The sequence below is a fragment of the Procambarus clarkii genome, chromosome 12, assembly GCF_040958095.1.
Source record: "Procambarus clarkii isolate CNS0578487 chromosome 12, FALCON_Pclarkii_2.0, whole genome shotgun sequence".
Lineage (NCBI taxonomy): Eukaryota > Metazoa > Arthropoda > Malacostraca > Decapoda > Cambaridae > Procambarus > Procambarus clarkii.
In genome coordinates, this window is record NC_091161.1 from 47,849,576 (window position 1) to 47,875,158 (window position 25,583).

The 25,583-nt window shown below is 40.2% G+C and overlaps 1 pseudogene; it reads left to right on the forward strand.

Annotated features, from left to right (window-relative positions):
• The first annotated feature begins 18,896 nt into the window (after nt 1-18,896).
• LOC123772851 (zinc finger protein 271-like) overlaps nt 18,897-25,583 on the forward strand; it is an 85,954-nt pseudogene continuing 79,267 nt past the window's right edge.

Genomic DNA, 25,583 nt, shown 5'->3' on the forward strand with positions numbered 1-25,583 from the left:
TCGTTCGTATATGCGCTGGTTTGTGTTCGCTGCTGTTCTCGTCTGAATAAATACATGACACTTGATCATATAAATAATAAATAAATAAATAAATGATTATTTAGGTAAGGTACATACATACAAGAGATTTTACAAAGTTTGTTGGATTAATAGAGAGAGCTAGTACATACAATGCCTAAAGCCACTATTACGCAAAGCGTTTCGGGCAGGAAAAACATAAATGACTGAAGCTTAATACTAATGGGTATAAAGAATAAAATGTGATGAGAACAAATAAAAATAGAGATTAAAGAGGGGGGAACATGGCTGAAAAAGCAGCACAAATACAATTACAAATTATTACAGACAAACAGAGCTTTAATATAACAATGTGCTTTATCAGAGCTTTATCAGAGAAGAGCAGAGCTTAGAGCAGACAATCAGAGCTTTAATATAACAATGTGCTTTAATATACTTACTAAGCTCTCTCATCTCATTTTTCTCTTGCAATGTATCTTTATCATTTATCAATTCTGATAGAAATTACCTACTTAAAATTATCTGCTAGATTAAGGACCTGCCCGAAACGCTGCGCGTACTAGTGGCTTTACAAGAATGTAAATACTGTACTATCCAATGTATTCTCACAAACCCAATGTACCTTCTTGTATATATATATAAATAAATAAATAAACAAATAAACAGCGTTGTTTAAAAAAAAACAGACATGGGTTGACAACAGAGGGGTAAGTAGGTTACAGGGAATTTATTAGATAGTGCTTCATTTTTATCTTAAACTGGTTGAGAGAGGTTCAGTCTTTAATATGGTTGGGAAGGTCATTCCACATTCTGGGTCCCTTGATTTGTAGAGCATTTCTAGTTTGATTAAGTCGTACTCTTGGAATATCAAAACTGTATTTATTTCTGGTGTGGTGCTCATGGGCTCTGTTACAACCTTCAATGAAGCTTTTGAGGTCAGGATTGGCATTACAGTTCAGCGTTTTATATATGTATAATACACATGAGAGAATGTGCAGTGACTTAATATCTAACATATTCAGAGATTTGAGTAGGTGTACCGAGTGATGTCTGGGCCAGAGTTGGATATTGTCCTAATAGCAGCTTTGTGTTGGGTAATTAGAGGACATAAATTACTTTGGGTAGTAGAACCCCAAGCACAAATACCATAGTTGAGATATGGATAGATGAGGGAGTAAATATGGGAGGGATGAGGGAGGGAATAAATGAAGGTTGTGTCGTCAGCAAATATAATTGGTTTGAGGTGTTGGGAGGCATTTGGAAGGTCATTAATGTAGATGAGAAAGAGGAGTAATAGAGAATCACCAGGCCAGGGCTGGGTACATAATATCTGATCTTAGAAAGAATGCCAACAGTTTTTGAAACTTTTTTTGATATATTTAGAATGTGTCGCTGGAAATTCAGCTTGTGGTCAATGAGAACGCCAAGGAACTTGCCATCTAATTTGTTACAAATTTGGGTATTGTTTATTTTGAGATTTATTTGATTAGAGGATTCATTGCCAAACAGAATATAGAAAGTTTTGTCAATGTTAAGGGTGAGTTTGTTGGCAGTTAGCCACAGATGGACTTTATTTAGCTCAGTATTCACTGTAGCATTTAGAGCAAGGGGGTCAGGACTGGAATAAATGAAGGTTGTGTCGTCAGCAAATAGAATTGGTTTGAGGTGTTGGGAGGCATTTGGAAGGTCATTAATGTAGATGAGAAAGAGGAGAGGGCCAAGTATGCTGCCCTGAGGAACACCAATGTTGATGGGTAGGGTGGGAGAAATTGAATTATTCACAGAAACATACTGGAGCCTGTCAGTAAGGTAAGATTTGAGGTATTGCAGGGAGTGTCCTCTGACTCCATAATGATGTAATTTAAGAAGAAGGTTTTGGTGGTTGACAGTGTCAAAAGCCTTACGCAGGTCCACAAATAACCCAACAGGGAATTCATTTTTATTAAGAGCTGCATGAATCAAGTTATTCATACTAATAAGTGCATCGTTAGTGCTTTTTTGGGTCTGAAGCCATATTGACAAGAGCTAAGTATGTGTGTTTGGGTAGATAAGAGTAAAGCTGCTTGTAGATTAGTTTTTCAAATATTTTTGACAAGTTAGGCAGGATTGATATAGGTCTGTATATAGTTGTTAACATCTGTGAGATCACCACATTTGTGGACAGGAGTTACTCTTGCTTTTTTTTAGAATGTCTGGAAAGGTTTGGAGTTCAAGTGACTTGTTGAAGAGCAGTGCAATAGCAGGGGCTAAAGACCTGGAAGCTTTTTTGTAAACTAAAGTTGGTATCTCCTCAAGGGCACTAGACTTGGTTTTAAGGGAAAGGATTATCTCATTGACATCAGTGGAATTAGTAGGCTTTAGGTACAGAGACTGTGGATCTTACTGGAGACTGTGGACTATTTTACAGAGACCTGTAAGATAGTCCTTAACATCAGTACTGGAAAATGGAATATCATTTGCAAGGGATGATCCAATGGAAGAGAAGAACCTATTGAACTCAATAGCAGACTCAGAGGCTGAAAGCTGACCAACGTTATTGGACAGGAGTGTTGGTTTGTTATTTAAAATCTTCTTTGATCCCAATATTTGTGAAATTGTGCTCAAGTTTTTTTAATGTTGCTCTTTATTTGGGTAAATTTATCTTCATAGTATTTAGTTTTGGCTCGTCTAATTATTTTAGATAGCAATAACGAGTAATTATTTGAGAATTCTTTGGAGACGGTTCCTAACCTATACTTCTTCTCAAGGTCATGTTTTTTATTTACGGATTTAAGTATTCCCTTTGTAAGCCAAGGATTGTTAAGCCTTTTGTTTGTGACTTGTTTTGTAAGCATAGGACAGTGGGTGTTATAAAGGCTAAGAGTTGTTTGAAGAAAAGATTGCACTGCTAGGTTGATGTCCCCTATGTTACCTAACTCGGACTCCCAGTTGACATTATCAGCAGCAGTTATAAAATTGTCTATAGCAGTTTCATTGTGCAGCCTAAAGCTTAACTCCCTTGACTCAAGAGGTGGTTTGTTAAATGACCGCTACATTATGTAGGAATGCGGAGGAATTTCTGATGGAGGAGAAAGACAGTTGCACAGCGCGTTCCGCGGCGCAGCGCGCGGAGCGCCGTGGGGGCCTATATAAAGAAGAGAGGAGAGGTCATGCGTTCTCTCTTGCTCCAGACACGCTCCGCTTCGCAAGTCAAAAGAAAAAAAATAAGGACCGCAAGTCAAAAGAAAAAAGGATTCGGCGTACTGTTGGCCAACAGACCAACTCCCCTGCTTCAAACACGCTTCGCTTCGCAAGACAAAAGAAAAACTAAACTCTTGTGTTCTTGGGACTTCTAGAAGCTATGGAAACTACGACTGTTACCACGATCCCTGACCCCACCCTGGTTGAGTTTAACTTCGCGGGCCCTTCAACCTCACATGCTGACCAGCTAGGGGAGGCCTACACTACTCAACTTTCTCCAAGGTAAAGTGGTATCTTATGTTCTAAATGTAAAGCTAGGTTTTTATTTATTTATTTATTTATTTATTTATTTATTTATATATATACAAGAATGTACATTAGGTTTGTGAGAATACATTGGATAGTACAGTATTTACATTCTTGCAAAGCCACTAGTATGCGCAGCGTTTCGGGCAAGTCCTTAATCTAGCAGATAATTTTAAGTAGGTAATTTCAATCAGAATCCTCCCAAGTGTCGGCGTGTGCCCCACGCGGCCTGTAGCCGCTCTAGCTAGGCCAGCTAGGTCATGCCTAGGCAGGACATTTTATGCAGTCACCAGACCTATTGTCCGCTGATTAAGACGAAATTCTTATGCAGCCTTGCCCTCGCCGCTAGCTTGCCAGAATTATTTTCTGCCGGTTAAGCCCGGGAATTTTTATTCAGTATCCTCGATGCTGGTTTGCCGGAAATATTGTCCGCCGATTAAGCCCGGTACCTTTTCAGGTGGCTCACCTAGCTGCTGGATTGCCAGTCATATTGTCTGCCGGTTAGGCCGGAAATTTTATGCAGCCTCCATCGTGGCTGCTCTAACACCGCTCTAGCTAGTCCAGCTAGCTCATGTCTAGGCCGGAAACTTTATGCAGCCTCCAGACCTATTGTCTGCTGGTTAAGCCGAAATTCTTATGCAGTCTCCCTCGCTGTTGGATCGCCAGACCTTGTCTGCCGGTTAAGCCCGATTTTTTATGCAGCTCTCCTCGCTGCTTGATTGCCAGACCTATTGTCTGCTGGTTAAGCCCGGAATTTTTATGCAGCCGCCCTCGCTGCTGGATTGCCAGACATATTGTATGCCGGTTAAGCCCGGAAATTTTACGCAGCCTCCCTTGCTGCTGGATTGCCAGACCTATTGTCTGCGGGCTAAGCCCAGAATTTAATGCAGCCCCCCCTGACTGATAGTTTGCCGGACCTATTGTCTGCCGGTTTAGCCCAGAATGTTTATGCTTCCTTCCTGAATGCTGAATTACCAGACACATTGTCCGACGGATTAGCCCGGAATTTATGCAGCCTCCCTGAACGACTGGAATTTTGTCAGACCTATAGGTCTGGATTGCCAGACCTATTGTCTGCCGGTTTAGTCCGGATTTTTTATGCAGCCTTCCTGGACATGGATTACAAGAACTATTGTCTGCCGGCTTAGCCCGGAATTTTTATACAACCTCCCTGACTGATGGATTACAAGCCTTTTATTTGCCGGTGCAGACAAAAATTTTTTGTGCAGACTCACTGGCTGCTGGATTGCCCTGGCCGCTGGATTATCCCTGGCTGCTGGCTATACCAGACTTTTGTCTGCCGGAGTAGCAGGAAGTCCCAACAACAACGACATCAGACGATGGAGATCATTGCAATGGACTCAGTAACCAATTTTATAAATTGCTGCTCCGAAAATCTCCCTGGACAAATGCAAGGACCCATTATCACCCACCAGAAATAATATTTCTTTGATATCCCCAGAGAAAAACTTTTATTCAACAGGTGACGATGCTCCGACTGCTGCCGTTACAGCTGATCTGCAATCAGCAAATGCACGAGGCTGATAAAAGTACCACGCATTCGGAGACCAACATACGATGGAAACCGCTGTATTGGACCTTATATTTCTTATATTCCTTATATTTTATGGAGTTCGTGCTGCCAGGACATAATCATGTCAGTCATGATTTAACTTCTTACAGGGCAAGGTTTTCTTTTTTGCAGTCTTCCTTTCGCGTTAATGTCGAGTTTAAGGTTTTAATCTTCAGCATTAAGATTAAAAGCTGTGTTTTTACACATTAAGAGGTTATTCTTAAATCCATTCTTATACATATCTTACACTTAACGTATCTTAATTAAAACTTTAATCGCAATAGGTCAATAATTTTATTTGTTGGCCTGCATACGGAGGACAACATGCGTTGGAATTCAATGTAACGGACTCAGTTAATTTTGGACTGTAATGGACTCAGCTACCACACTTATAATTTGTTGTTTGTGTCTCCGAGGACACAAGCAGGTCACAGTTATGATTTAAAGAACTGTTTTCTTATATTAGATTTATTGGTTACTTATATGTTGGCATGTATTTTATATGGGTCATATAGTTTATATATTGATTACTTCGGTGTGTTCTATTGTTATATTATTATGTTGGATTATATTTGAATATAGTTATTTCTTGCTACCGGTCGTTCAAGCTGCTCAAATCCCTCCGGGGCAGGATATTGCAGTCTTCCTTTTGAATTAATGTTAAGATTAAAGTTTTATTCTTTAACATTAAGTCATGATTTAACTTCCTTCGGACGAGATTAAGCTTTTAATCTCCAGCATTAAGATTATAAGCTGTGGTTTACACATTAAGTGGTTAATCCAATCTTATACTTATCTTACGCTTAACGCATCTTAATTAAAACTTTAATCGCAATAGGTAAATCAAATTATTTGTCGGCCTGCATACGGAGGACAACATATGATGGAATTCAATGTAATCGACTCAGTTAATTTTAGACTGTAATGGACGCGGTTCTTTGTGGGCTGTATGGGACTCTGTTACCACATTTTTAATTTGTTGTGTGTGTGTCTCTCCGGACACAAGCAGGTCTCGGTTATGGTTAAAGAACTGTTTTTCTTATATTCATTTTATTGGGTACTTATACGTTCATATGTATTTTATATGGGTCATATAGTTATTATATTGATTACTTCGGAGTATTCTATTTAGAATTAGAATTAGAATTAGAATTAGAATATTTATTTAGGTAAAGGTACATACATAAAGAGATTTTACAAAGTTTGTTGGCTTTATAGATAGAGCTAGTACATACAATGCCTAAAGCCACTATTACGCAAAGCGTTTCGGGCAGGAAAAAACACTAATGACTAAAGCTTAAAACTAATGGGTAAAAAGAAAAAAATGCGTTGAGTACAAATAAAAATAGAGGTAAAAGAGGGGGGAACATTGTTGAAAAAACAGCACAAATACAATTACAAATTATTACAGAAAATTACATTAAAACAGCGTTGATTTGTAAAACAAAAAAAAAAAAAAAAAACATACATGGGTTGACAATAGAGAGGTAAGGTAGGTTACAGGGAATTTATTAGGTATAGCTTCGTTTTTACCTTAAACTGGTTGAGAGAGGTACTGTCTTTAACATGGTTGGGAAGGTCATTCCACATCCTGGGCCCCTTGATTTGTAGAGCATTTCTGGTTTGATTAAGTCGTACTCTAGGAATATCAAAACTGTATTTATTTCTGGTGTGGTGCTCATGGGTTCTGTTACAACCTTCTATGAAGCTTTTGAGATCAGGATTGGCATTACAATTTAGCGTTTTGTATATGTATAGTACACATGAGAGAATGTGCAGTGACTTAATGTCTAACATATTCAGGGATTTGAATAGGGGTACCGAGTGATGTCTGGGGCCAGAATTGGACATTGTCCTAATAGCAGCTTTGTGTTGAGTAATTAGAGGACGTAAGTGATTTTGGGTAGTAGAGCCCCAAGCACAAATACCATAGTTGAGATATGGATAGATAAGGGAGTAATAGAGAGTCACCAGGGCAGGGCGTGGTACATAATATCTGATCTTAGAAAGAATGCCCACAGTTTTTGAAACTTTTTTTGATATGTTTAGAATGTGTCCCTGGAAATTCAGCTTGTGGTCAATGAGAATGCCAAGGAATTTGCCATCTAATTTGTTACAAATTTGGGTATTGTTTATTTTGAGATTTATTTGATTAGAGGATTTATTGCCAAACAGAATATAGAAAGTTTTGTCAATGTTAAGGGAGAGTTTGTTGGCAGTTAGCCACAGATGGACTTTATTTAGCTCAGTATTTACTGTGGCATTTAGAGCAAGGGGATCAGGACTGGAGTAAATGAAGGTTGTGTCGTCAGCAAATAGGATTGGTTTGAGGTGTTGGGAGGCATTTGGAAGGTCATTAATGTAGATGAGAAAGAGGAGAGGGCCAAGTATGCTGCCCTGGGGAACACCAATGTTCATGGGTAGGGTGGGAGAAATTGTATTATTCACAGAAACACATTGGAGCCTGTCAGTAAGGTAGGATTTGAGGTATTGTAGGGAGTGTCCTCTGACACCATAATGATGTAATTTAAGAAGAAGGTTTTGGTGGTTGACAGTATCGAAAGCTTTACGCAGGTCCACAAATAACCCAACAGGGAACTCATTTTTATCAAGAGCTGTATGAATCGAGTTAAGCATACTAATAAGTGCATCGTTAGTGCTTTTTTTGGGCCTGAAGCCATATTGGCAAGGGCTAAGTATATTGAGTTTGGCTAGATATGAGTAAAGCTGCTTATAGATTAGTTTTTCAAAATTTTTTGACAAGTTTGGCAGGATTGATATAGGTCTGTAGTTGTTAACATCTGTGAGATCACCACATTTGTGGACAGGCGTTACTCTCGCTTTTTTTAGAATATCTGGAAAGGTTTGGAGTTCAAGTGACTTGTTGAAGAGCAAAGCAATAGCAGGGGCTAAAGATCTGGAGGCTTTCAATAGCGAAGGCAGCTGCATAATAATTCCGGGCTCAACCGGCAGACATAGGTCTGGCAATCATAATAATTCCGGGCTTAACCAGCAGACATAGGTCTGGCAATCATAATAATTCCGGGCTCAACCGGCAGACATAGTTCTGGCAATCATAATAATTCCGGGCTCAACCGGCAGACATAGGTCTGGCAATCATAATAATTCCGGGCTCAACCGGCAGACATAGGTCTGGCAATCATAATAATTCCAGGCTCAACCGGCAGACATAGGTCTGGCAATCATAATAATTCCGGGCTCAACCGGCAGACATAGGTCTGGCAATCATAATAATTGTGGGAACCGACCTGTGAGATTTATATTTATTTAATTTATATGAATTTATATTTACGTTAATTTATATACTTCGATAGCAATTTGTATAATGTTAAGTGGACTGTATTTCTGCAATAATCTCTTAATCTCACAAATCGATCCTCTACACATTAGGGGGGGTTTAATAGTTTATATATATATGCAGCCAATCAAACTACAAAATTAACTACATACATTGAAGAGGTTCCTTATCTTATAGTACAGCAGGTTAGTCCACCAGGTATAACTAGGGTGTAGACACCAAATTATCCTCTTTGAGGTAGCTTCCATATCACCCAGTAACTGGTGCACAAATCTTGCTTCCTCGTCTTGACCTGTCAAAAGTGCGCTAGCTGTGAAGCCAGAATCCTATATATGACAAGTATATCAGAGAAAACACTATACAGTACATGGAACAATAAAGACCTGGCTTAATTACCTTTAGTTTGAGGCTTTCACGTGCTCTAACCGGGTCACCCTATATAATGACATTAATGGCCATAAATGAAGATACATGGGTTTCGGAAAGAACACTTAACTTGAATTTGTAGACAGCGTGTTGAAAATGGTACACCTTTGGTTTCCATAACACTACGTCCAAGTAAAATTAACAGGAGCCGAATTTGCTCCCGTGTGAGCCTCTGGTCTCGTTATAAACAATGGCTGCCCTCCTTCCTCACTCTGACGCCTGGCTTACATTGTCCACATGTCAGAAAGTGATAGAAGGGTCACATTTACTCTACTTTAATATTGATAATTAAGTTAATTTATATGAGATGTTTTATGATGGTAAAGTCCAAAGACTAATGTATTTAAGAATAATTCCCAGCAGAATAGCTGGTGAATTATAATAGTATGTGGTGATGATATCCCGTTTTCTATAGACGGTAATTCCACTACAAGTTACGTTTTCTATGGGTAACTTGTTTATACAATACAGCTATTATCTGTATGATTATTAAATGGTGTCGGATTTTCCGACATAATTCCCCAGGGGGCTGCTCACGGGTCGAAGTCCTAATTAGAACAGACGAACACCGATACTCCTCCTTCGAATTATTAGATTAATTTGATGTTAGTAGTTAGTAATCACACATTTGTGCGTCTGTTCGTACAGGACGGATGTCCCGTACTAGAGTTGCCGGGGTTAGAAGTCTAATGCGATTTCATTTCCCTGTCAACTCTTGAAAGGCTAATATTCAAGCCTTATTACATATTATTTAACCCAGAAGACTGGATGTGATCAAGTACTACAGTCAAGTATGATTCAGGGACTGCAGTGAGATCAGTGACATTAGATATAACTTGAAGTTTCTTCAGGTAACTGGTCACTGATATATAAACACTGAGGCCCATGGAATACATCTTGATTAAATAATAAATGTATCAAATCAGTCATCAGATTTATTGGGGTTTAATTTAATTAATTGATTCAGAGGATTGAATAGCTCATCATTAAAGTAAAGTATGGTTCTGAGACTGCAGTGGGTTCAGTGACATTGGTCGCAGTGACTTGTAGCTGTTTTAGGCTACTGTTCACTGATTTGCCACTGAGGCCTCATGAACTCATCTCCAGCTTTAAATGATGATACTAACATCAACCTCTGTTGGTATAGTCAGCTGTAATCTCCTTAGTATAATGCTACTGGAGAAATATAATCAGCTGACAAATTTAGATTTCTACTGGTATTGTTTATCTGCAGGCATAGGTCTCCTCAGGCTTGATACTGGGCCTGAGAGTAATTTACCCCCTGCAGAGTTTAACATGGTTATACCCTGATATTTAGTAGGGCTACCGATGAATCGATGATAATAGTCTGTCCCTACAAGGAGACCGAAGTCGGTGAGGTGATCAGACTTAATATTATCTGCCAATTTTATTCCTCTATTTCTCAGGAATTTGGCTGTTGCTCTCAGACCTTGAACTTGTAGGTCTACTGGTATTTTGTCCACCACAATGGCTTGTACTCGACAGACGTACCTGCCTAAGCGTACTGATGGTTGTACCACCTGGTAGACTTGAGGTCCTGCATCTGTTATAAACCCTGAGATATTGAATGACATCTGGGCTACAGGCCTTAATTGTAGTTCTTCTGCCAACTTTTTGGTGATATATGTTCTTTGGGATCCTTGGTCAAACAACCCACGGGTATGGACCTTGGCCCTCTTATTCAGGATGGTAATTTGGGCAGTAGGCAAAGTCGTATTACCTTTAGACTTTGCTGATTGGACACTCTTTGTTGGTTGCACCTTGCAGTACTGTACTGTGGTGGGAATGCTATCTTCCACCTTGGGGTTTGGAGACGTTGTTTTGGTGTCTCTGCACAATGCTGCATGGTGTTGACCTTTGTTACACCTATTACAGGTGTGTAATTGGGTATCACAGTCCTTGATGTTATGTTTCCTGAGGCACCTCGTGCAATGTTGCAAATCTTTGAGTCGCTCAACACGGGCGTCACTATCAGGAAAATTAGGGCAGTGGTACATTGAATGTTTCTCATTGCAGAACAAACATGTTCCATAGCTTCCAGTACCCTTTGGTGTCACGTTCTTGGATGACACAGTAACTATAGGCTTGGAGGGTCCCACTGCATATACGCCCACACTGCCACTGTTCCACTTTGGTGTTGAATTATATTGTCTAGATTGATTTGGAGTACCTTTGGTACTCTGTGGTTTACTATTATTGGTTTCTGAGGGTTTACTTGGTGGTTTTAATTTGTCATGTGTTCGTAATTGATGAACTACTGACTTTAAACCTTCAGATATTTCATTCATGGATAAGATACTTTTATTGTAATGAGCACTCATTTGTCTCAATATGTCCCTAGGTATTTTCTCCTGGACAATTATTTTCAAGACCCACTCAGCCCCGTTTGTATCTGCTGTCAGGCTGAGGGCATTGATCAATGATTCTACCTCCAGCTTGAAGACTTGGAGTGAATCAGCTGAAGCCTCCGGTGGGGGTAAATGCAACAGCTCATGAACTAAATGTGATGTTCTTACTTCTGGATCAGCATAATTATCCTTGAGGAGTTTTACTGCCAGATCATAGCCGTCATTAGTTAATCTCAGATGGGATACTACTGTTTTAGCCTCACCTGATAATTGGCCTTGCAAATAAGAGAATTTACTACTCTTTGGTAAAAATTGTTTTGAGTCTACAAGGTCAACGAATTTGTTCCAAAATTCATCCCAATCTTCCTCATCTTTTCCTGAGAAAGTGGGTAAATTAATTGGAGGGAGTCGAGCTTCTGCTTGACTCGTATTAGATGCAACTGTTGTTGTTGTTGCTGTTGCTGTTGCCTTGTTTTGGGCAATTAATTTGACATAAGGCTGTAACGTGGCCTGAGTGTGATCTTCATAATTCGCAAGATCAACCATAATGTCGTCTATTTCTGTTTCTGATAAATTGGTGTTGGCAAGTTCAGCCACATATGTTGCTATTTGGCATTTGATTTGCTCAAATTTACCTGCAGCTGCTTGATAATAGCTTTCCAGGTCAGCATAATCAACTTGAGATTGTTGTGACAAATCTTCACATTTCTTGATCTGTCTTGATAAGTGGCCTTTAAGACCTGCAAGGGTTCTTTTCATTCTCCCTGCATTATCCATACTGGCTCGTTGGTGAAGCCTTGTGGGGCTTGTACTTGGGCTGCTCATAATACTGAACAAGCTCTAATGGTAGCCTAGGGTAAATTCTGCACTCACTAGGCAATAATCCTACCTCTACTAGAGGTTAGCACTTAAAATTAATACACATTATATATATACAATCATACACACTAATGATTTGAGTGATAAACCAGTGTCACTGGAAGTACCTTTAGGTTAGCTCTTCTATATCACCCTAGGATGGTAGAGACACTAATTAATCACTCGAAGGTGTAATGATCATAAGTAAATTATTATATATACAACTCAACTCGAGTTGATAAAAATTACACCCAAAATAGGGTCTGGACCATTCATTAATGGTGCTAGGTTAATCAATATAGTACAACTGACTATGGTAATAATGGGACTAGGATGAACGATAATAGTTCAACTAGTCATATCCTACCCTGTTGTGGGTTGGCAATTACTAAATATTATACTGTGATCACTAGTGCAATATATATTAAATGATTCTCTATTTTGGAGAAATAATATACACAATTATTGATAATAGCCTCTTAATTAGCCTCTATGAAACTTCTAATATTATCTAGAAGTATTAAATATTATTAGTGACCTCGCGAAATAAACTCCACAAAATTCGTAGATAATCTCTCGCGAAATGTAACACCACGAAATCCGTGAACAATCTCGCGACACAGTCACTAATTTGGCTGGCTTCTATATTAGCGCTGTCATTTCACAGAATAACACGCCACCAAATCTGTGGGTGTGCATGAAACCGCTGACTAAGGCTTAACTGAACTGAGCGGGGCTCGTGAACTCGCACGAGTCAACGCCGCCGTCTTGACTGGCTTTGTTTAAATCACACTGAACTAGTTTATTTAATGAATCCACTGGTTAACTGGTTCATCCGGTACTAAGATGACCAAATGTGGGTTCAAAGGATCAAATAATCCGTCATCCGGTTCGAAGGACCAAATAATGTGGGAACCGACCTGTGAGATTTATATTTATTTAATTTATATGAATTTATATTTACGTTAATTTATATACTTCGATAGCAATTTGTATAATGTTAAGTGGACTGTATTTCTGCAATAATCTCTTAATCTCACAAATCGATCCTCTACACATTAGGGGGGGTTTAATAGTTTATATATATATGCAGCCAATCAAACTACAAAATTAACTACATACATTGAAGAGATCTTATAGTACAGCAGGTTAGTCCACCAGGTATAACTAGGGTGTAGACACCAAATTATCCTCTTTGAGGTAGCTTCCATATCACCCAGTAACTGGTGCACAAATCTTGCTTCCTCGTCTTGACCTGTCAAAAGTGCGCTAGCTGTGAAGCCAGAATCCTATATATGACAAGTATATCAGAGAAAACACTATACAGTACATGGAACAATAAAGACCTGGCTTAATTACCTTTAGTTTGAGGCTTTCACGTGCTCTAACCGGGTCACCCTATATAATGACATTAATGGCCATAAATGAAGATACATGGGTTTCGGAAAGAACACTTAACTTGAATTTGTAGACAGCGTGTTGAAAATGGTACACCTTTGGTTTCCATAACACTACGTCCAAGTAAAATTAACAGGAGCCGAATTTGCTCCCGTGTGAGCCTCTGGTCTCGTTATAAACAATGGCTGCCCTCCTTCCTCACTCTGACGCCTGGCTTACATTGTCCACATGTCAGAAAGTGATAGAAGGGTCACATTTACTCTACTTTAATATTGATAATTAAGTTAATTTATATGAGATGTTTTATGATGGTAAAGTCCAAAGACTAATGTATTTAAGAATAATTCCCAGCAGAATAGCTGGTGAATTATAATAGTATGTGGTGATGATATCCCGTTTTCTATAGACGGTAATTCCACTACAAGTTACGTTTTCTATGGGTAACTTGTTTATACAATACAGCTATTATCTGTATGATTATTAAATGGTGTCGGATTTTCCGACAATAATTCCGGGCTCAACCAGCAGACATAGGTCTGGCAATCATAATAATTCCGGGCTCAACCGGCAGACATAGGTCTGGCAATCCAATAACGAAGGCGGCTGCATAATAATTCCGGGCTCAACCTGCAGACATAGGTCTGGCAATCCGATAGCAAGGGTGGCAGCTAGAGCGGCTGTATAATAATTCCGGGCTTATCCGGCAGGCCAGAATCTAAAAAAATCCGGCGGCGAAGGAGGCTGCATTAAAATTTTTATGCCTAACCCGTAGACAATATTTCTGGCCAATCCAACTCGAGGGCGGATACTGAATAGATAAAATTCCCCGGCTTAACCGGCAGACTGTAAGTCTGGCAAGCTAGCGGCTAGGGCAATGGTATATAAGAATTCCGTATTAATCGTCGGACAATCGTCTGTCAATCCAGCAGCGTGGTGAGCTGCATAAAATTTCCGGGCTTCACCGTCAGACAATAGGTCTGTCAATCCAGCAGCGTGGTGAGCTGCATAAAATTTCCGGGCTTCACCGTCAGACAATAGGTCTGGCAATCCAGCAGCTTGGTGAGCTGCATAAAAATTCCTGGCTTAACCGACAGATAATAATTCTGGCAATCCATCAGCGATGGAGGCTGCATAAGAATTCCGTCTTAAACAGCGGACAATATGTCTAGCAATCCAGCAGCGTGTTAAGCTGCGTAAAAAGGTTCCGGGCTTAACCGGCGGACAATATTTCCGGCAAACCAGCATCGAGGATACTGAATAAAAATTCTCGGGCTTAACCGGCAGACAATAATTCTGGCAAGTTTAGCGGCGCGGGCAAGGCTGTATAAGAATTTCGTCGTAATCAGCGGACAATAGGACTGTTGGCTGCATAACATGTTCTGCCTAGGCATGACCTAGCTGGCCTGGCTAGAGCGGCTGCAGGCCGCGTGGGAAACAGCGCTGGGCACACACCGACACTTGGGAGGAACCTAGCTTTTACATTTAGAACATAAGATAACACATTACCTTGGAGAAAGTTGAGTACTGTAGATCGACCCTAGCTTTTCAGCTTGTGAGGTTGAAGGGCCCCCTGAGATAAACTCAATCAGGGTGGGGCTGTGATCGTGGTACAATCGTAGTTTTCATGGCTTCTTGAAGTCCCAAGAACACAAGAGTCCCAAGTTATTCCTTTTTCTTGCGAAGTGAAGCGTGTTTGTAGCAAAAATTTTTTCTTTGACTTGTGAAGCGGGGCGAGGCTGTAGCAAGAAAGAACGCATGTCCCCTCCTCTCTTCTTATATAGGCCTCCCGCGGCGCTCCGCACGCTGCGCTGCGGATCGCGCTGTGCAACTGTCTTCTCCTCCATCAGAAATTCCTCCGCATTCCTACGTAATGCAGCGGTTATAATCCACTCAGTAAAACATCTAAACTATTGGGACCGACTAAAGAGCCTAAAACTGTACTCCCTTGAGCGCAGGCGGGAGAGGTACATAATAATTTACACGTGGAAAATATTAGAGGGGCTGGTCCCAAACCTGCACACAGAAATAACATCACATGAGACCAAAAGACACTGCAGGATGTGCAGAATACCCCCGTTGAAAAACAGAGGTGCAACTGATACTCTGAGAGAGAACTCTATCAACATCAGAGGTCCGAGACTGTTCAACATGCTTCCACTACACATAAGGGGCATAACTGGCCGACCCCTCACAGTGTTCAAGAGAGAACTGGATAAGCACCTCCAAAGGACACCTGATCAACCAGGCTGTGACTCGTACGTCAGGCTACGAGCAGCCGCGTCCAACAGCCTGGTTGATCAGTCCGGCAACCAGGAGGCCTGGTCGACGACCGGGCCGCGGGGACGCTAAGCCCCGGAAGCACCTCAAGGTAACCTCAAGGTAAGGCTCATTTGGGTACTAAGTTTCCACCTGTGTCCCCTTGTTCGCCTACCACTCGTGTTAAACAGTTTATCTTTATGTACCCTATCAATTGCTCTGAGAATTTTGTAGGTAGTGATCCTTTACTCTTTCCCCTTACTCTTCTGTCTTCCAGTGTCATGAGGTGCATTTCTCGCAGCCTGTCCTCGTAACTCATGCCTCTTAGTCCTGGGACTAGCCTATTGGCATACCACCAAACTTTTTCAAGCTTCGTCTTGTGCTTGACAAGGTGTGTGTGTGTGTGTGTGTGTGTGTACATGTGTAGCACACACGTACTTATGTGGTACGTATGTACTACATAATTGTAAGGCGTTTGCTGAATTAGAAAAGTCGGCTAGCAGTCCACCCTTAACGACACAATTAACTCATTACATAAAAAAATACGTGGCTGTGCAACTGTGTGTGAGAATTGGGGAACTGGTGTGCATTTAGATGACTGGTGAGGACCAACAATGACGTAGAAGGATGGCATCAGCGTCTGAATCAAAGGGCAGTGAGGGACAACTTGGCTTTATATATATTAATCCCCTTACTATACCGTGAGGCGTCCCTGGCAACCTTGCAATCCCAACTGGTTTCTGATCAAAAGCTAAAGTCCAGTCGCCGCAAGAGCAATAAAGAGAAACAGGAACATTTGTGGAAGCTTTGGGACCGTTACGAGGAAAAACAGATAAGCACCTCAAGGAATGTTCGCGTTTTATCCCAGGAAGTGCCTGAATTAGAATTAAAAAACAGCAGTCTGTTTACTGGTTGTTATTTAACTTAAGTTAGTTGTAAATGATAATGTAAAAATAGCCACTGAGAACTGATGAGTTGCCCAAGACTTTTGCTCGTAAAGAGGGAATTGATTACAAACTTGGACTGCCTTTGAGCAGCCTGAGGGCAGCAATATCCCAGGAACATCAACTAAATTTCGGAGACTTGAGGCAAAGTGAAATTCACACCAGTTACTCCATCTATCATCATTCTATTATGCAGGAAGAACCGCACGTCTATGGGTCATCCAATAATGTTAGCAGACTTCTAGATGTTACCACTGCTAGGCTTAGGCTCGGCTACAAGTACCTCTGGGAGTTTGTAACATCTGCTGATGTAGATTTGACTAAATGTAAACTCTGTCAGCAGAACTATTCGCGTACTTTGCGTCATTATATAATGGAATGTGAAAAAATCGCGGAATTTAGAGATAACACCATCAATAGTGTTCAAGATATGTGTAAGTACTTCATTCATAATGATGTGCTGCTCGAAATCTTAGCGAAGTATCCAAAATTTGCTTACTGTAGGTAATGCATGCACATGACTGTAAAGCTGCCGCCCAGTTGGGTGGGTGTGGAGCACATGACTGTAAAGCTGCCGCCCAGTTGGGTGGGTGTGCAGCAAGACTAGTAACTGTGTGACTCACCATAGATGTAAAGTGCCTTGTATAGTGACTGTTGTGAGCCTCTTGTTGATCACTTGTGACACAAAGATTATGTGTGTATTTGTGTAGGTGATTAGATATGTATGTGTATGTATATATGTATACGTATATATATATATATGTACATGTATGTATGAGAGTGTGTACATGTATATATAATATTAATAATTGTTATTTGCTTAGCTAAACGAACTAGAGGGTTCAGTTCCTGAACCGATTATGTGCCTCTGTAATCCTTTACACCACCGCCCACGGGATGGGTATGGGGTGCATAATAAAGAAAGAAATTGAATTGAATTGGTCTGATTAAGACTTTATGACCATGTAATCTATGTTTTGCTCCACTACTTACTGGTTGAGTATGGGGTGCATAACAAATAATAGCCTCCTTCAGGGGCGCCTTGTTTCTAAACGTGTTAGTCTTAAATCCTTTAATCTCAAATCTTGCTACAATGTACCTCTTAATATATGTTATGTACTCTCGCAACCCAATGTACCTTCTTGTATATAAATAAATAGATTTCAACTGTAAGGGGGTATGGTTTGTACCTTGTTATTCTAATAATAGATAAATAATTCTAATAATGGAAGCGCTAATTATATGAACAAGTTCCATGTATTTATTCAGACGAGAACAACAGCGAACACAAACCAGCGCATATACGAACGGAATGGTTTGTATGTACAAACTTCTCAGTGAACGAAGTTGTTTCTAGCCCGGTATCCGAAATTGCAGTATACGACTTGACCAGTCCCCGGAGGGGATAACGACGTTTCGGTCCGTCCTGGACCATTCTCAAGTCGATTGTGATGAGGAAGATTGATTGATTGATTGATGGAGATTAAGCCACCCAAAAGGTGGCACGGGCATGAATAGCCCGTAAGTGGTGGCCCTTTTGAGCCATTACCAGTATCAAGAGATGATACTGGAGATCTGTGGAGGTGCGACTTCACCCTGCGTGACGGGAGATGCCTCCCGTGGAGGAAGATTGATTGATTGATGAAGATTAAGCCACCCAATAGGTGACACGGGCATGAATAGCCCGTAAGAGGTGGCCCTTTTGAGCCATTACCAGTATCAATAGATGATACTGGAGATCTGTGGAGGTGCGACTGCACCCTGCGTGACGGGAGATGTCTCCCGAGTGAATGTGTAAAGATGAACATGAAGCCACCCAAAAGGTGGCACGGGCATGAGTAGCTCGTAAGTGGTGGCCCTTTTGAGCCATCACCAGTATCAATAGATGATACTGGAGATCTGGAATTTACGTGAAATAAACATTGATCTGAGAGAGTTGCTCTGTCGTTCAGTCTGTACGGGGTCGGAGCTCCGTAATTTTTAAAATACATGTATCTTCATTAGAACTTTAAATATGTGTATGGTAAGGTGTTTAAAGTGATGCTTATATGTCTGCCTTTCTTGAGACATATAAAACATATATGTTTATTAACGAATTCACGTGAAATAAACATTGTTCTGAGAGAGAGTTGCTCCGTCGATCGATCTGTCCGGAGTCGGAGCTCGGCTATTATAAAGGTACACGTATCTTCGCTTTAAATTTAAATATGCGCATGGTAAGGTATTTAGAACGAAGCTTATATATCTGTCTTGTTTGTGACATATAAAACTCTTACGTTTATTAAGGAATCTGCGTGAAATAGGCATGGTTCTGAGATGAATGCTGTGGTTTTCGAGCTCGACGAGCGATGAAAATTGTCACTTTTATACAACTACAAATATCTTCGGTTTTACTTAAAATATTTGTCTGGTAGAGGTTTTACATATAGATCGCGTTTCTGTCTTTCTTCTGACTAATAAATAATTTTGGTTTAATCAGTTATCAAGATGTTTTCAACAATATTCTTTCAGCGTTCGTCTTTTCCAACACGGGCGACCCTTTTGAAAACGCGATACTTGGGCTAACCCATCCTATACTTGGGTCAGTTTCCATTATGGTTCGGAACATCCACATCAACAGAGCGGCCATTTTGTGGTCCGTGGCCCGCGCAGTCAGCGAGAGGACAAACGCTTCATGCAATCATGCAAATATCGTAAGTAAACACTTATATTTTATTATATTATTAGATTCTGGTGCTGGTGTATAAAGAGGTGAGGAGCAGTGGTGGTGTATTGAGAGGTGAGGGGCAGTGGTGGTGTATTGAGAGGTGAGGGGCAGTGGTGGTGTATTGAGAGGTGAGGAGCAGTGGTGGTGTATTAAGAGGTGAGGGGCAGTGGTGGTGTATTGAGAGGTGAGGAGCAGTGGTGGTGTATTGAGAGGTGAGGGGCAGTGGTGGTGTATTGAGAGGTGAGGAGCAGTGGTGGTGTATTGAGAGGTGAGGAGCAGTGGTGGTGCGGTCCATAGAATTACCCAAATCGACCCAAAAGTACCCAAATCCTCCTAGCATTACGTAAGTAATGAAGAAATATGGTATATTTACTTACTAAAATGTTGGTGCTACACGTAGAACATGATCAAACCTATTTTTACTCTGAAATAATCTAATTTCATAACGAAATTAGACGTAAATATGTCAGCGGTGACGCCATAGGAAGTCGACGGTCCAAGCGACAATTGTGTGGAGCGACTTATCCAAGATATATGGTCGCCAGTAGAGTGTTTGCTGCCATATCAGCCTCCTGTACACAGTGATCCAGTCCTTTTCGTTCATTGAACACCGAACCCTACACGCCCTCTGATATATTGCTTAATTAACAAATATTCACAAATAAAGATTATATTTGTATATGTTATCAGAAAGGCAGATATAAAATAGTTTTTGTGAATCAATCACAGAGATTATACCTTATTAGAGAGGAAAAATATTCATACTTTAAACATGGCTTCATGGCCGACGCTCTCCTTACCGATATGGGAACTATGACCTTCCGAAGATCAATGTTAATTTAATCTAGATATTGTAATAAACGAAGTTTTCTATGTCATCATAAAGACATAAATATAAGCTGCATGTTAATACTTTGGCATAAATGTAACTGAATTGAAAGTTAAGATATATGCCTTTTTATAGTTACTTGATGGCTCGCTCAGGGAGTGTGAAGGCCTCCACACAAGCCAATAAATTTTATAATTACTTTGCATATATGCAAAGTAACGCCATAGGTCTTTATGTCAGAATAAAGCAATGTAGACGATAATGTAACTACATTTCAAGGAAAACATATCTTAATATAATTATTAAATGAATGCAAAGTTATGGTTAAATAAATAGCCAATACCACACAATCGCCGGTGTCCGGACACATGAATAGTCGCATTAGGTGAAAGGAAATGTACCCAACCATTTCCATTTACCCAACCAGTTTGTGCACCCTATACTCATCCTCTGTGCGGTAATTTATTGTGCACCCCATACTCATCTTGTTACCAGTAGTTTGTGCAACCCATACTCATCCTGTGACCCGTAATTTATTGTGCAGCTAATACTCATTCTGTGAGTCATAGGACATTGCGCAGCCCTTTCTCATCGTGTGAATCTTTGTTTACTTTGCTCTCCATATTCATCCTCTGCGCGATAGTTTCTTGTGCAACCCATACCCATGATGTGAGTGGTAGTTTATTGTGTACCCTATATTCATCCTGTGAGTATAGGGTACACAATTCTTGTTTGGATTCTTGTAATGTTATTTGTCTATTTGTAGTCACAGTATTTGTGCGCCCCTTGAGGGACTTGAATTAGAGGGGGGGTGCAATAGCCTAAGCTACTCTATCCCTTTGAGATGTATTTATTGCTTATCTCAATAAACATACTTGAACTTGAACTTGGGTTCACAATGAGTTCATTTGTACTCCATACTCATCAAGAAGTGTATTTTACCAGCATTGTAATACAAATTAAGAATAAAAGCTTAACTGGATTACGGACCCATAATCAAAATAAGAGTCATCACTAATTATCATGACAAATTGTCTAGGCTACACTTCCGCCTTCGACAAGCTGCCGCCGGAGGTGGGTATAGTTTATTGTACACCCCCGCACCCCCAGTCCTGGAAGGGCGGGCATTGGGATGTGGACATGTGTACCATTATACCCCCCCCCCCCCCCCCCACACACACACACACGCTCCTCTCCTGTTAATAATAATACTAATAATAATAAAAATTAAAAATAATAACGTTAATAAATATTATAATTAAAACACTGTAATACCCTAGTGCTTGAATGAAGGTGAAGGAAAGACCCAATAAATGTGTAAGTGTATTAAAAACCAAATTTTCGTTGGGTGAGCTGGCAGGTGAGCACCACCTGCCAGCTCACCCAGTAATGAACATCACCTGCACACTGCACCGAACCACTTGCCAGCAGGTGCAGAAGTACGATGGAGAGAGCAAAGTATACAATATTTCAAGTATAATATTAAAGATATATTTAGGATTTAATGTTTTCCTATAAAGTTTCAATAATACCTTTATTTGATTTTTTGTAATTTTTTCTACCACAGACGTGGCCGCACATTAACAATGCTAACTAGCATATATACATTTTCTTCAGTCCGCCATGGACTCTAACCCTTTCCACTACCGCCCACAAGATGGGTATAGGGTGCATAATATAAGAACTAAACTAACTCCATTGATAGGGTTAGAGATTTGTTAAACATATAGTTCAGGGATTTATTGAACAATCAACCACAGAAGGTGATTGTAGTGTTTTTAAAATGCTAGGCTAAGCTACATACGTAAATACATAAATACACAGATTTACGTATGCCCTACATAAAGTGTTCGATGTGTCTTTTACATAGTGTCATTAACGTGCATTTACAAAGGTGAAATTGAATTCTGACCAGCTTCCACATATACTTTATACACATACATATACACACACAGCTGTATGCGTACATAAACATATATATACATACATATATACACACATACATACACATATATTTGTCTCTTTTTACTCTGACAAGGTGAGATAACTGATAGAGAAACTAGTGTGCAATTAAGCACTTAATCACTGAAGGTGATTAAGGTGCTTTCACAAGCTCAGGTTATAGAGTTACATCACATACATTCATTGTATAATTGATACGTTACATGGTCAATCTAGGGTACAAGTTCAATATATCATCAAGTGTTCCAGTACTCAAATAGTAATTACACAGTTCAGCATACCTTAGCCCAGGAGGGCGAAAGTCAGTCAGTATGGGACATTCTACAATATAATGTTCAAGGGAGTGCATATTTTCTCTTTCACAAAGTTGACACATTGTGTACTCGACATTTGGGTTTTGAGAAAGCTGCCAGATACGTCTATATCCCAAGCGTATTATGGCCACTATGACATCACATTGCTGGGTTCTTGTTCCATTAATCCTGTATGTGAATGTCTCCGCACGATATCTATCATAATATTTAATGCTACAACTTTCAGGCCTTTGTGAATTTGTTAGGTCGGTGAGATTTTCATTAGATGTTTGCTTAAGTATTCTCTTTGTCACTGCTAATGAAACACCCATATAAATTTTTACCACTGGTTTTCTACAGGCTGTCTTTGCAAGCATATCAACAGTGTCATGCCTTGAGATGCCAACATGTGATGGTATCCATAGGAATTTAATTTCAAATCTCTTTTCTTTGGCAGCTAAAATATTCATTCGAATATCACTGACTATTTTCTGGGTGTCACTACTATGTGCGTTCAATACCAGGAGTGCACTCTGCGAATCACAGTATATAAGTCCACTGCCTTTGTGTTTTAAAAATTCAGTGGCAAGGTATATGCCTGCAAGTTCGGTTTGAGTTGTACTTGCCCAATCATTGACGCGCTTCATTCATGTATGTACGAGAGAAGATTGTTCAAATATATTACATGCGCATCCGGTACATCGTCCACCTTCTTCTACAGAACCGTCGGTATAGCACTGATACACATCGTTACCCATACTCTGAGTACTTTCAGTGATGCTTCACAGTGTTAACTTTTTTAATAATGTAGAGTGTACATTATCTTTCTAGGGTGCATTTTCAAAATCAACTGCTAGATCCAAGTTATCCCATGGAGTAATTGGTTGATTAATCGTTAATTGAGTTGGGTACATATTTAATATTTTGATGGAGTTGGCTACCTTGTAGAACCAAAATGCACTCATGCCGAAAACTGTGCTAATAGACAAAATTATGTTAGAGATATGGGTCTATAATTATCTGAGTGTGCTTTGGGGATGGGAACAATGACACTGTCCAATCATCAGGTAATACTCCTTCACTTAAACTCATTCTGTACAACACTAAAAGTGGATTACCTGGTACTTGTGAGACTAATCTCAGTAAACTGTAAGTAATACCGTCCTCTTCAGGAGCAGTTGACTTATTTGATTGTGCTACACAGCCTTCCCGGCTTGGTGCCTTCTTTGGTAATTACTTATCAAAGGCAGCTCCATACGAGGAGCTGCCTCGTATGGGCCAATAAGTCTTTTGCAGTTACCTTCATTCTTATGTTCTTACTTACATTTACTGAACTTTATCATCATCATCATCATTTACAGAAAGAAATTAACATAAAAAGTAGTCATTTTAATACACAAAACAGAAGTAGATATTATGTAAATTATTAAGCAGGATAGGATCACTATTAAGAACTTAATTATAAACCACAATATGTTTTATATCGTCAGAAATTCTGAAACATACCATATATTTTCAAATATTTACAATTAAAGTATTTATTTAGGAAATAAGTATTTTAGTTACCCTAATTAGCTCTGAGAACACACATTCTTGCAGCAAGAATTTCTTCCCACTAATCTGAGAGATGCTAATGAGACCAGTCTCGACCCATTGGACAAGTCATGAACAACAATCAACTACAGCACCATCTATGTCAGAAGATATTCAAAATATTCTTGATGTCATTCAAATTGTCAATACGAGAACAGAATACATAAGAGTTACAGTTTAGTGATGTCAAAGGAATCATATTGACTGACCGAGCCCCATTGTAAATATCCGTGGCTTCCTGACCATAAAGGTACCGCCGCGGATAAGGGTAAGGAGGGTACCGTCGAGGGTAAGACACCGGATGTACCCCATATACAAGCCACACTAGCTATTAGTTCATATAAGCTGACAACTTACCCAAATAAACATTACTGTAACCCCGCGATTATCCGGGATTCGAACATCCGAAAAACGCCCTTATACGGCCAAAATCGTGAACGGATAAAGTTATCACAATATCCGGCCAAAATAGCCACAGGGACCGGATTAAAGCAGGTTTTCTGCAGAAATTACACTATCCGGTTAGTCCCCCGGATAATCGTGCCTTTGTCCGTATATGAAAACATGAGGCGGGCTATACGGTATTAATCCCGTCTGCCCGAGACTCGAGGCGCATGGTGTAGGTGGGGGTGGGGTGGGTGGGAGGTGTTGGGAGGGTGGGAGGGGTGTGTCAGGAGGGACTACCTGGGTACAGGAATTACCATTAATTTTAGAACAATTAATCATAGCCAAAAACAAATAAAATAACTACTAGTAATTATGTAATAACAAATAAATAAGTTTCCTAAAAGCATTGTGCACAGGCTGAAGTTTCCTTCAAAAATATTGTGAATTTTTTTCCTCCTGGCGGCCTACGTAACGCTATGGTTGCCCCAAGTGGACCTGTCCAACACTGGTCAACCCATGTGCGTCCGTCCCTCGTGTTATACACAGTGCTGCGCCATTAGTGAAATATTTTTTTAAATAACTTTCTTTATTTTCATAGTAATTTCGAACATTTTTGGCCAAGAATATGTCTGCTAGCAGCATCAATCGTTCTGGAAGTGTTAAGAGGAAGAAGATTGTCCTAGCAATTAAAGACAAGTTACGTGTTGTTCAAACAGTGAGGCGTCACAGGCAGCCAAGCGCCTTCAACAAGTGAGGCGCGACAGGCAAGCCAAGCTCCTTCAACAAGTGAGGCATTATAGGCAAACCAAGCGCTTTCAACAAGTGACGCGCCACAGGCAAGCCAAGCGCTATCAACAAGTGAGGCGCAAGCAAGCGCCTTTAACAAGTGAGGCGTCACAGGCAAGCCAAGCGCCTTCAACAAGTGAGGGCATGCAAGCGCTTCAACAAGTGAGGTGCAAGCAAGCACCTTCAACAAGTGAGGCCTCACAGGCAACCCAAATGCCCTCAACCAGTGAGGCTTCAGCAGCTGGCAGTCAAAACTAACTTAGCTTAATGAACTGTACAGTAATTTTAAGTGTTAATTTTAGTGTTGTGTTAGTATAGGTTACGTAAATTGTTAAGAATTTTTAACTTCAAGATGTGTGGCATCAATCAAGAAGACGAA